Source organism: Mauremys reevesii, linkage group 4, assembly GCF_016161935.1.
Source record: "Mauremys reevesii isolate NIE-2019 linkage group 4, ASM1616193v1, whole genome shotgun sequence".
NCBI classification, from domain to species: domain Eukaryota; kingdom Metazoa; phylum Chordata; order Testudines; family Geoemydidae; genus Mauremys; species Mauremys reevesii.
The window spans coordinates 43,095,681-43,107,240 of record NC_052626.1 but is presented as its reverse complement, the minus strand read 5'-3'; the positions used below and the strand labels follow the sequence as shown (position 1 = coordinate 43,107,240).

Sequence of the window (11,560 nt, the reverse complement as noted above, 5' to 3'; positions counted from 1 at the left end):
AATAAGGGAAGCAGGAAAAAGGGGACTGAGGAAACTGATAATGAAACAATGTAATTTGGAAGAAAGCAAGGGATGGACAAGAAGGTGGGGAAAATGTGCAGGAAAGAATGGGAGGAAAAGAGATGCTGGGTTTCAAAGAAAGAGAAAGGGATAGAGTGAGGTGGACAAAAGGAAAAAATAGGGATAAAAATGAAAGAAGGGACTAAACAAGAAAAGATTTGCACAAATCTTAAGTTAATGCATTTAATTTGTTTTTATTATATTTTGCTTCCCAGGCAGACCTCATAAAGATGAGATTAGCCTTGCTATATTTAAAGCCCACCAAATCAGTTCATTCTCCATGAGGGTTACCTACCGTATTTATTTGGGTGGGGGGAGGTTGGGAGGGAGGAAAGTTTCCCCACTCTTTCAATTTATTGCAGGTAGCAGTGGTGGGAGCCCTAGAATAGACAGGGCTCCAGGCAGCTTCCAGTGTTCCAGTCACTGTCTCATCTAATTTGCTCAGAGCAGGGCTGCATGCCAAGGTGATGAAAACTCTACCAGCAGCCAGCACCTTGTCTATACTGTTGCTGCTGAAAGTGAAGCTGAAATAGCATTAGCACTAGTGGAAATTTTTAGATAGATAAAAACATAGTGTCATCAAGGCCAGTGAAAGTTTCTCAGCTCTGGAGCTTGCTTCCCCCTGTCAGCCCCCAAACTTTTTGACCTTTAGAGCACCTTGCATGGCCTATCTACTCACATAGAGCCTGGTTTTCAGAGGTGCTCAGCCTTTGTCGCTCCCACTGACTTCAATTTGGGTGCCCAGCACTTCTGAAAATGAGGCCTGTGTATCACAGTGCTAAGCTATTATTATTATTAAACTAAGTGAAGAATAAAACACGCTATCAAATCAGAATCAAATCAACAAATCCACTTTGTGTTAATATTGGATTAGAGTTAAATCATCAAATTAGTCGCAAAAACAATCAACTCTTATATAAATTCTAAGGAGTCTAAGAAAGTGGCTGTCCGTTTGGTGACAATGTAGAGAATTTGACCAAAGTCAATCAATCTGTAATTTTAATTATTAAGTATTTTAAAACTAAAACCAAATTATCAGGGGTAGCAGGTTTGTATATTTTTTGGTGGTCCAAGTCCTGCCCCCCTCTCCCCACCTGCCTTGTAAGCCAATATATATTTTTAAAAATAATTAAAAAATGGACTGGAAACAGTAAGCGTTTAACAGTTTCCCTATATTGCACAATGTGGGAGGGTGTGGGGGGATGAGGGCTCTGGCTGGGGGTGAGGGCTCTGGGGTGGGGCTGGGGATGAGGAGTTTGGGATGTGGGAGGGGGCTCAGGGCTAGGCCAGAGGGGGTGAGGGCTCTGGTGTGGGACTGGAGATGAGGGGTTCACGGTGCAGGAAGGGGCCAGGGCTGAGGCAGAGGGTTGAGGTGTGAGGCGGGGGGTAAGGGCTCTGGCTGGGGGTGTGGGCACGAGTGTGTGGCAAGACTGGGGATAAGGAGTTAGGGGTGCAGTCAGGCTGCACTGGGGCTGGGGCCAGAGAGGAGGACTCCACAGTCCCCCCAGCTTTCTCCTCCCGCAGCAGCACACTCACCTGACACCATAATTGCACATTCTCCTAGGGGCTGGGCCTCTCTCAGGTCCAGGAAGACCCTCAGCTCCCCTGCCATCACATGTGCGCCTCCTCCCTCCATAGGCAGCAGCTGTGCCGCTGCCTCAGCCTGCTGCTGGCGCTGCTCCCTTTTGTAGCCGGCAGTGGCCAGCAAGGGAGCGCAGCAAGGAGCTACAGGGGACATCTGCCCACTGCTCAGGGCGCAGGCAGGGACACTCCAGGGGAGGCACGCAGGGGCAGCAGGCAGGGCTGGGGGAGGCGCACAGGGTGGCAGATGGAGCCAGGGAAGACACCCGGCCCCGAACATTGGTGGAGCCAGGCCCTGAATTTGCTGGAGCACGGGCCCATATATCTCGCCGCCCCTGCAAATTATTATTGAATGTCTGAACCTCAATTATAAAGCTCCCTTCAAAGAGACCTTGGAGATCCCTTCAAAGAGTCCTAATTCTTATGTGGTAGCTAACCCTTTCCTCCCCTTCGCCACAGATATACTATAATACAGACCATAACAGAATAGTCCCAGTAAGCAGAAGTTTAACAATTTTATTTATCCAAAATTACAGATGACAATCTCAAGTCCCTGAGGATTTTTACATGCAGAACACATTTTAATGAATACCTTTATGAGACAATCTTTAGGGCTGTTTAAACCTGGGGAACTTTTCTTTTTAGCACCTTCCCCATGGGCTTTATGGGCACTCATGCACATAGCTATGCTTTCACTTCCACACCCTAAAAATAAAGAAAATAAAAAGGCTGGGATGTCTCCCGGCCAATCAAAACAAAAAAAGAAACATCAGAAACAGGAAAAATAGGATGCTTAATGATTGGCGGGGGGGGGGGGGTAAGGAAGGGGAGGCAAGGGTAGAGTCTTCAGTTCTTGCAGGATTCTCAACTCTGACAGTAGGAGCTGGAACTTCAGTTAAGGAGCCAAGTAGTGACATTCCGCTGGTACAGCATTTCTCACTAGCGGCCATTCTTTGGATGCCGGGCAGGGCCGGCTCCAGGCACCAGCTAAGGAAGCAGGTGCTTGGGGCGGCCAATACAAAGGGGCGGCACTCCGTCCGCTATTGGGGTGGCACGTCCAGGTCTTTGGGAATTCGGTGGCATGTCCCTCAGTCCCTCTCTTCCTCCTTGAGCTGCCGCCGAAGAGGAAGAGAGGGAGTGAAGGACCTGCCGCAGAACTGCCGCCGAAAAATGGAGTGGCACGAATGCGTGGGGCGGCAGAAAACCTGGAGCTGGCCCTGGCGCCGGGAGACACTGGTCAAAGGCCAGAATGGACTGTTTGTTGATGTCATGACTTCCTCTCTCCAAGGTGATCAATCTTGTTGATTCTGGAATGTCAGTTTTTCTTCAGATGGCTTAATGACCCAAAAGGCAAGGCTTCTTGGCCTTAGATTTGATCTTTCTGGTTTGACTTTTCCTTGCTCTGTCTTGCATCACCTCTCTCCAAGGCCATTACCTTCCTATTAATTTAATTGCCTTCCTATTTTTTGAACTGAGCTATAGTTCAGACAGCTTATCTTCTGAAATCCGAATCTTGATAGAGAAAAGTTACTTTAAAGTTCATCAAGATGAAACCCATTTACAATTTTATATAAGGTCTGTTTCCCTATATAAGCAATTCTCCTAATGAACGGGACTACTCACACACACAAAGTTAACGTGTCAATATTTGCAGGACTGGGGCCTTGGGATCCATATTCTGATTGGCTGCGAGTTGTAGAAATCTGACCCACGAGGTCTCATACATCCCAAGCTTAAAATAAGGATTGTTTTGTTGCAAGGTATTTGGGAGAGATGTCAGTCATCTAAGCAGCAATGGGAAAACATCTTTTCCACCAATTAAAACACTGGTTTAAGCCTGATGAACCACTTCCATCCACCTCCTTTCAGGTACCTGGGGAAAGCCTTAGAGAACTCATTGTGACATAACAATACATTTAGTGTTGGCCTGAAAGTTTTTGCACCCTTTTAGTCAATATTTTCCATCTTTGTCTTAGTATATTTTTCTGGTCTGAAATTATTATGAAGACCTATTAAGCCCTGATATATAACATTTAATTTCTCACTGGGTTTAGGGTGCTGGTTTGTTTCTTTTAGGCTATGGGAAAACAGATGTTTGTGTATGTATTGCATATTGTTAAGGAAAGAGAAGGGGAGCCACCAGTACCAGAAAGTGGTCATTTTGGATAGAGGAGCAAAACCACATGGCCCAAGAGCCTTCACATTAGAAAGTTAAAGGAGGCTGGTGATGAAAACACACCATCACAACAGCTTCTGGGATTCCTTTGGGTCTTATAGCTGTGCAGGTTGCCTGCATGTTATACGCTGCTGGATGAGAACATGTAGGGCAGCTCTTGGAGATCCTCACTTGGGTCCTGATCCAAAGCCGCTGAAGTCAATGGAAGGTTTTTCATTGACCTCAATGAGCTTTGGTTCCAACCTTTATAGAGGTGGTGACAGGCCTCTTCCTCCCTCCGACACACACATACACACGAGTGGTAGTAGTGGCCTTGATTTTAAAACCACATCAACTTCCTGGCTCCACACTTGTACTGAAATGCATATGCCCTGTATGTCTGAAAAGCTGACCTCCACATCTGTAATCAGTGGAAATCGCTTATTTTTGGTGGCTACTGCCTTAGGAGCTAGATATATCCAAATTCACATTGGAAACTTGCTGACAGTTAATTTGCAAATTAGGGCAATCAATTAAGATCACATTTTAATATCCTAATTTACATATTTGGCAATTTGAGTGAGATATAGAGGACACATTCTAGTGTGTAAAGGTTTTGTTGGCATGAGTTTATGTTGGCTACACTACTCATGAGTGGTGAAGCATCCCACATTCATACCTATACAACCTTTATCCTGGACCAGACCAGCATGGATTCTGTGCATGCAGCACCTTCTGCAGAAAAGCTATCTTAGAAATGTTTGAGCAAGTTTATAAAGTGTTGTTTGGTGCTATGTTTCGTATCCCTCCAATAAAGCCAGGGTCCTTAATTACTGTCTCTCCAGACATACAAGAGAGAGCCTGATAGTGGAGCCAAAGAGGCAAGGATAATCAGTATCTAAATGCAAGAAGCACTAGGAACCTCCACCTGTTATTCTCCCTCACAACAAGGATGAGGCAAGAGAAAGAAGAAATCTAAGCACTTCAAAAGGCTCAGGCCTCAGAAACCAAACATCGCAACACTCATCCCCCTCAGACAGGTCCCCTTTGCCTGCTGCTTCATCCCAGATCAGGAGAAGAGCTGTCCCTAATGGTGAGTGGGATAGATGGAGTGTTTCTTTCTGAGTTATGTATTTGAAACTATGGTTCACTGGGTCATTTCAGCACTCAGCTTGCATGCACTGGTGAGGAGGTGAAGCCTGTAGCAAGGCTCTCTTCAAAGTATTAAAAAATGCAGCTAAACGCAGCCACTGAGGGTGGGATAAAAGGTAAAAATAGCAGCCCAACAAGAGATAGGGCTTGAACTGACAGTGCTGCAAAGGTTACAAATCTCCAAAGGCTAGAACAGCTTGCCTCACGATTCCCAAACTGACCAGGGCAGTCCCAGTCCATGCCAAAGATCCCATCATTCCCTAAGGAACTCACTGACCTCGAGAGAAGTAGCTGTTACACAGCACTGAGGCTGGCTCAATAGCCCTACAGGCCTCTTTAGCTTCTATGTGTTTTTCCAGAGTGAAAGTAGTATAATTGACAGTAGAAAGTGGAACTGAAAATCAGCAACGTTCTTATTCAGGTGCCACTGGCCACAAATTGTTTTGTGGTCACATCTATGGAATCCATCAGTCATTTAGCCATAGCAACATCTGCAAACATAGTCACAGGGTGGAATCTAAGGCTATACATATGATTCAGGAGGCAGCCAGGCTAAACAACTACTCAGATCTGCCAAATTCAACAGAGACCAATGTGAGGCAGATATGGAGTGAAATTTAAAAAAAGCTTAAAAAAAAAGTCTCTCATCAATCTGTACTCCTCCTGCGATTGTCTGAGATGTGCCTTTTGCCAATACCAACAGAATAAACTATCCCAAAGATGAAAGCCATGGGGAAGGTATCCCAGAGGAAGAAAACCATGTCAGCAATCCAACATCTCAGGGTAATTCTCTTCCACGCAAAATCCATGACTGCCTGGAAAAACAAGCCTTATGTGATTGACTGATTCTCCAATTTCAGCCTGGAATAACAGATCCTACATCAGGCAGATCAGTAGGCATGAAGAGCATCTGCACCCTTGGAACTATTGAGGCAACCACAAGGAAGATGTATGTGGCCCCTTGAAATCTAGGAGCCTTCTGGAAAGCTCCAGTCTATGAAAAGTCCAGATCATCTCCTGGATGTGGCAGGGCTGTTCTCCAAGGACAAAAGGCTTGACAGATGTACCACATCTTCTTTGTAATTCCCAAGAGTCAGGGAATCCAAAGGCTGTTAGATCTGAAATTGCTGAAAATCAAAGCAAATCAAATTCAAGAGTTTTGGGAAAGCCAGGCCTGATTAAGAACATAAGAATGGCCATACTGGGTCAGACCAAAGATCCTCTAGCCCAGTATCCTGTCTTCCGACAGCGTCCAATGCCAGGTGCCGCAGAGGGAATGAACAGAACAGATAATTATCAAGTGATGCATCCCCTGTCTCCCATTCCCAGGTTCTGGCAAACAAAGGATAGGAACGCCAGCCCTGTCCATACTGGCTAATAGCCATTGATGGACCTATCTTCCATGGACTTATCTAAGGTTTGTTTTTGTTTTTTTTTAATCCTGTTGTAGTCTTGGCCTTCACAATATCCTCTGGGAAAGGATTCTGCCAGGGGAATTCATGACCATCTATAAGTCTGATCACGATTTATATATACACACCTTTGCATTATTCATATAGGAGGTACCTACACGTCTGCTACAATGGAACATGCTGCTAAAACAACACACTATCATTCAGGCTCTTCTCTTTTCCCTGAGAGTCTTCATTAAAGTGTTAATGACTCTTGTGGCACATCTCATAAGCAGAGGCTGACATGTCTTTTCCAATTTAGACAACATCCTCATCAAGGCCAAGACCCAGGAAGGAACTGGTGATGGCTACAGAGTTCATAAAATTCCTGATCTCGCTCAGATTTTTAGTCAATTACCAATAATTTCTCAGACCAGGATGAAGTCATGTCAGTGGAAATGTCTCATTATGCTGCCACAGTACTGATGCCTAACAAACGCCACCTTTCCTAGTGAGTGCTCCCTGTACTGTGCTGTGTCATAGCTGAATTGTGACATGACAATCCTGGCAGGGGTGTTTGATCACCTACTCAAGGACAGTATGGGGTGCCAGGTACACAGAATGGATCAAATGGGATTCATGGTTGTGTGAAGCCCTCCAATATTCGATCAAATCCATTCAGATAGACGAAGCAATTGTAGATTTATCAATCTTCCCTTCATATATAGAGAGCCCTTAACTGGGTTGAGTGGGAGTTCTGTTTTTGGAGATAAGGGTTTCAGTCAAATTGTTTTAATCATATGAAATGGTGCAAATGTTTTCTGCTAAAGAACTTGGGGAGGGCCAGTCCTCTTGAGGCATTCCTTCCTGGGAGAGGCACAGCGCCACCCAACAAGGCACTCAGATGCTATGGTGATGGGGGCCCATATAGCACGCAGCTAATAGGATGCCCTGTGTATTACTGACCCATTTGTATAGAGCATTCAAGCTCATCCCAATGTTCAAGGCACCCAATGCAAAGTGGCTTTGAAAATCCTTCTATTCTGACACACTTTTTAAACATCTTCCCTGGTTACCGCTCTCTCTCTCTGATATTTAGGCTAATAAGGATGGCAATCTGTATTGTTTCCCATGTAGAGTTTCATTAAACCCTTTTCCCTCATCCTTCAGATAGTTCAACAAGAAAAATGAAGCACTCAGGATTCCAGGTGACCCCCAAATTTGAGGGTCTCTTTGTAACTAATCTCCCTTCTATAATTTCTCATTGTACAGTGGAGACATGTCTGTGAGTAAGGCTTATGGTGACTGGAACAGGCTGGCAATCTTTGCCTGGAACATCTTCCACCCTGTTAGCTGGTGTTGATCCTGATGTGAAAGTGTTAAATGGGTTTTGCTGACTCACTGAGGCAGCTGGCTTGTTAGCCAGACTTGCAACTAAGGCAGGTTGAGCCTACAATAATGAGCATTGCTGTGTGGCATCCAAGTTATTTCTGCCATGTAGTAAGAGAAAGGCCTAAGAAGACACTAGAGTGGGACTCACGAGATCTACAGCCATACCTGGCTCTTCCACAGATTTCCTATATGACCTTGGGCAAGTCACTTAATCTATTTTATGCCTCAGTGCCCCATCTGTAAAATGGAGTAATATTTCCTGCCGCACAGGGAAGTTGTGCAGATAAATTCATTAATGTGTGTGAAGCTCCAATACTTTGGTCATTGGGGCCATGACAGTATCTAAAAGATAAAGAGGAGAGGTACAAGGGACTTACACTTGCTATTGCTCAGTGTGGCATGCTACATCTAGTACTTAACCTTTTATATAGCCTTTGCTCACACTTGCTCTGAAAGGCATGTAGTAGTCAAGGTGAGAAATGAGCAAGGCTTCCATCACCCAGTGTTTTAGTAATGGATCTAGAGAGAAAATGACAGGCTATATCCTTTTGGACTATTCCAAACAATTACCCTCCTTGGTGCTAAGTGATAAGGAAAATATTCCAATGCCATAATAAAAATTACTGGGATGTTCTCTCAGATATAGTTTTCAGCTATGGAAATTGAGGAAGGCCCTGAGAAGGGTAGCAACATTTATTAGAGGCATGGGGATGGTTTGGCTTCCTTACAAAAAGAGACACTACAAAGTCTGGGAATATTTAGGGTGAAAAGGAGAAAAGTCAAATGAAAGAAGGGTGTAAGACAATGCCTGCTGTACAGAAAGCCAATCAGGTTCAAGTTTGCGCCGGTATAAAAAATTAAAACAAGAGGGTGTACAAAATTAAAAAGCAACACATTTAAGACGTCCCATAATTTCTATCCAATAAGGAGCTACTAAGAAGCAACTGATCAGATAAAAAGTCTGTGTTCAGGCAATAATCCAGCAAAAACTCAGACTCTGTGATATAAATAAATGACTCTGTATAATGAATAAAAATGTAGTAGGGTGGTATCCTTTTAAAATAAGTATTTTTGCAAATGTTTTCCGTACAGTTTCCTCTAGTTCCTCAGTAGGACAGTATCAGAGGCAGATTAAGGTTTCCTGGTGCCCTGGGCCAGAGTAAGTGGGGGGCCCCTCCCCACCCTGTCCGCCTGCAGTCCGCCCCCATTCTGCCCCTTCCGCCTGCGCCCTTGACCGCAGCCCCACCCCTTTCTGCCCCTTCCTTGGGGCCAACTCCTGTTCCACCCAGGGTCTCCCCCATTCTGCCCCTCCACTGCAGCCCTGCAACTCCTTTTGCTCTTTTCTGCCTCCCCTGCGACCCCAAGACCAGAGAACCCCTGTCCCCATCCACGGCCCTGGTGCTGCAGCGAGGAGTGAGAGTTCCTCCAGCCCCAGGGCCACAGCAGGGGTCAGGGTCCTGGGGTTTTTCCCCCACCCCTCATGCTTCTGCAGGGGACCAGGGTCGGGGCACTAGAGGGCTTCTCCTGCCCCGCCTGCCCGGCGCTTCTGCCAGAGAGCAGGGTCAGGCACGGGGGCTTCCCCTGTTGCCCTGCGGCTTCTGCCAGGGATGGGTGTGGGGCACTGGGGCTTCCCCTGCCTGGGGAATTCTGCTGGGGACAAGGTTAGGGGCCACTGGGGGGGGGCAGCTTCCCCCATCCGACGTTTCTGCTAGGGATGGGGCTAGGGGCCACTGGGGGGAGGCCGTTTCCCCCGTCCCACCCGCCCAGTGGCTGGGGTTCCGGGCTTCTGCCACCTGGCAGTGGATTTTTTCCAGCACTCCCCAGTTGGCTGGGGCCCCTGGGCCCAGGCCCCATCGGCCCAGTGACTAATTCACCACTGGGTGGTATTGAACAATAACCGGCCTTGTGGAAATGTTATGCCTTCTCTTGTAACACCCAACACTGTCCACAGTTGAAGCTAAAATATCAGTCTTTGGGGCCTGTTCCAGAAGGATACTGGATTATATGGCCCATAGATCTAATTTAGTATGGGTCTGGGATACTAGACAAGATGCACTAATGATCATTTCTTGTTTGGCAGTTCTTATGCTCTTCTGTTGCTCTGTAATTGTTTGTACTTTCTTTTTAACCCATAGGAAACTCGCTAATTCTGTTGCAATTGGTGCCTGGAAACTGGCTAATTTCTTAGGTCTTGGAGATGGTCACGGGGGTGGAATAAGTGGAAATGAGAGCTTCTAGCCATTGGAGGCCAGTCATATAATTGTAAAGGGAATCCTGACCAGTTTACATGATTCTGAGAGACCCTTCCTCATCCCAATCTACCCTCCTGATATGACCTACCCTGTAAAGTGTGTTTATAATCTAATAGTACCCTAGACCATCAGCATTCCCAGAGCCTCATACACAGGAGCCGGGCTCTCAAGAACTCACACCCCACACAGGTAAGTAATTCCTCTGTCCCACAAGCCACTGTTCCCCTCTGCCACTAGTGTGGTATACCCAGAGTTCTCCCACTGACTTCCAGTCTATCCCTGATTGAATCCAGAAATTCCTCTACTTCAGCTTTGCCAGCTGGGACCATCTGTCCTGAACCTCAGCTCTGTTCTGTGTCTGTGACCAAAATGCAACGGGCATTGTATTTATAGGCTTTTATAACATAGTTTATCGCTGTAGTATCTAAAAAGTGCTGTTTTAGCCCCTCTGTGTGTCAGTACTAGCTCAGGAGCTCTGCCCTCCTTTTCCTACCCCTGCATTAAGCTGCTGTTTCTCCACAGGCTGTTCTCCTATCCCCCTTCCTGCGATCCAGGTAAATTCCAACGGTCCTTCTGTGCTGGGAATAGAGGGTGTCTGGGAGGTTGGGGGAGGTTGCACATCACCTGACCCCCCTTCAGCCAATTCACTGAGACAAGACGTCAAGTTAATGAGCCCTCAGGCCTGTAATTAGCTGTCAATTACCACAAATTAATCAACTCCTCGCCTAATTAAGCATTATCGGCAGGTGGGCAAAAAACGGGCCATTGTGTGGGAGCCATGAGAAAAGCATGGCTGGCAAACTTGGTTAGTATCAGCGGTGCATTCCCTGCCTCACTGCACTACAGACACCAGGACAGCCAGGCACTTCTTAAAGGCACACAGTCCTCTTTTTTCACAACAGCTTCTATCCCTGTGTTCTGGACAAGGCGTGAGAGGGTTGTAGAGAGATGGTGCATCATCGGCTCCATATTTCTCTTTGGGCTTTCCTGAAGACTTGTGTTTATGGCAAGTTTGAACAGAGGAGGCGTCCCCAAGAAGCATACAGAGAGAGGGGTCCTCCAGGAATATGACAACCAGAGTCTGTCTCTGCAGAGGAATCTCTATTTGTCTGCACTCCTGGGCCAATGTGCCATATCCCATGCAGTGAAATGCCTGCAAGCTGCATGGAAACTTTAAAGAAACCACCATAATAGACTATATGTATACTCCAAATTAAAAACAAACAAACAAAAAAAAAACAGTAAGAGGACCAACATAAAATGCCACTATGGCTAAACAGCGGAGTAAAAGAGTCAGTTAGAGACACACAGACTTCCTTTAAAAATTGGAAGTTAAACCCTAGTGGGGAAACTAGAAAGGAGCATAAACTCTGGCAAGTCAAGTGGAAAAATATAATTAGGCAGGCCAAAAAAGAATTTGAAGCACAACTAGCAAAAGACACAAAAACTAACAGCAATATTTTTTTAAGTACGTCAGCAGCAGGAACCCTGCCAAACTATCGGTGGAGCCACTGGATGATGGAGGTGCTAAAGAAGCACTCAAGGAAGACAAGATGTTTTGGAGAAGGTAAATGAAT

At 46.0% G+C, this 11,560-nt stretch overlaps 1 long non-coding RNA gene across 1 annotated transcript in view; it reads left to right on the top strand.

Annotated features, from left to right (window-relative positions):
* The first annotated feature begins 4,647 nt into the window (after window positions 1–4,647).
* The window catches only part of LOC120403036, a 47,884-nt gene continuing 40,971 nt past the window's right edge, over window positions 4,648–11,560 (top strand). The window contains exon 1 of the long non-coding RNA XR_005597434.1: window positions 4,648–4,889. This is a non-coding gene — a long non-coding RNA (uncharacterized LOC120403036). The remainder of the gene's footprint in view (window positions 4,890–11,560) is intronic.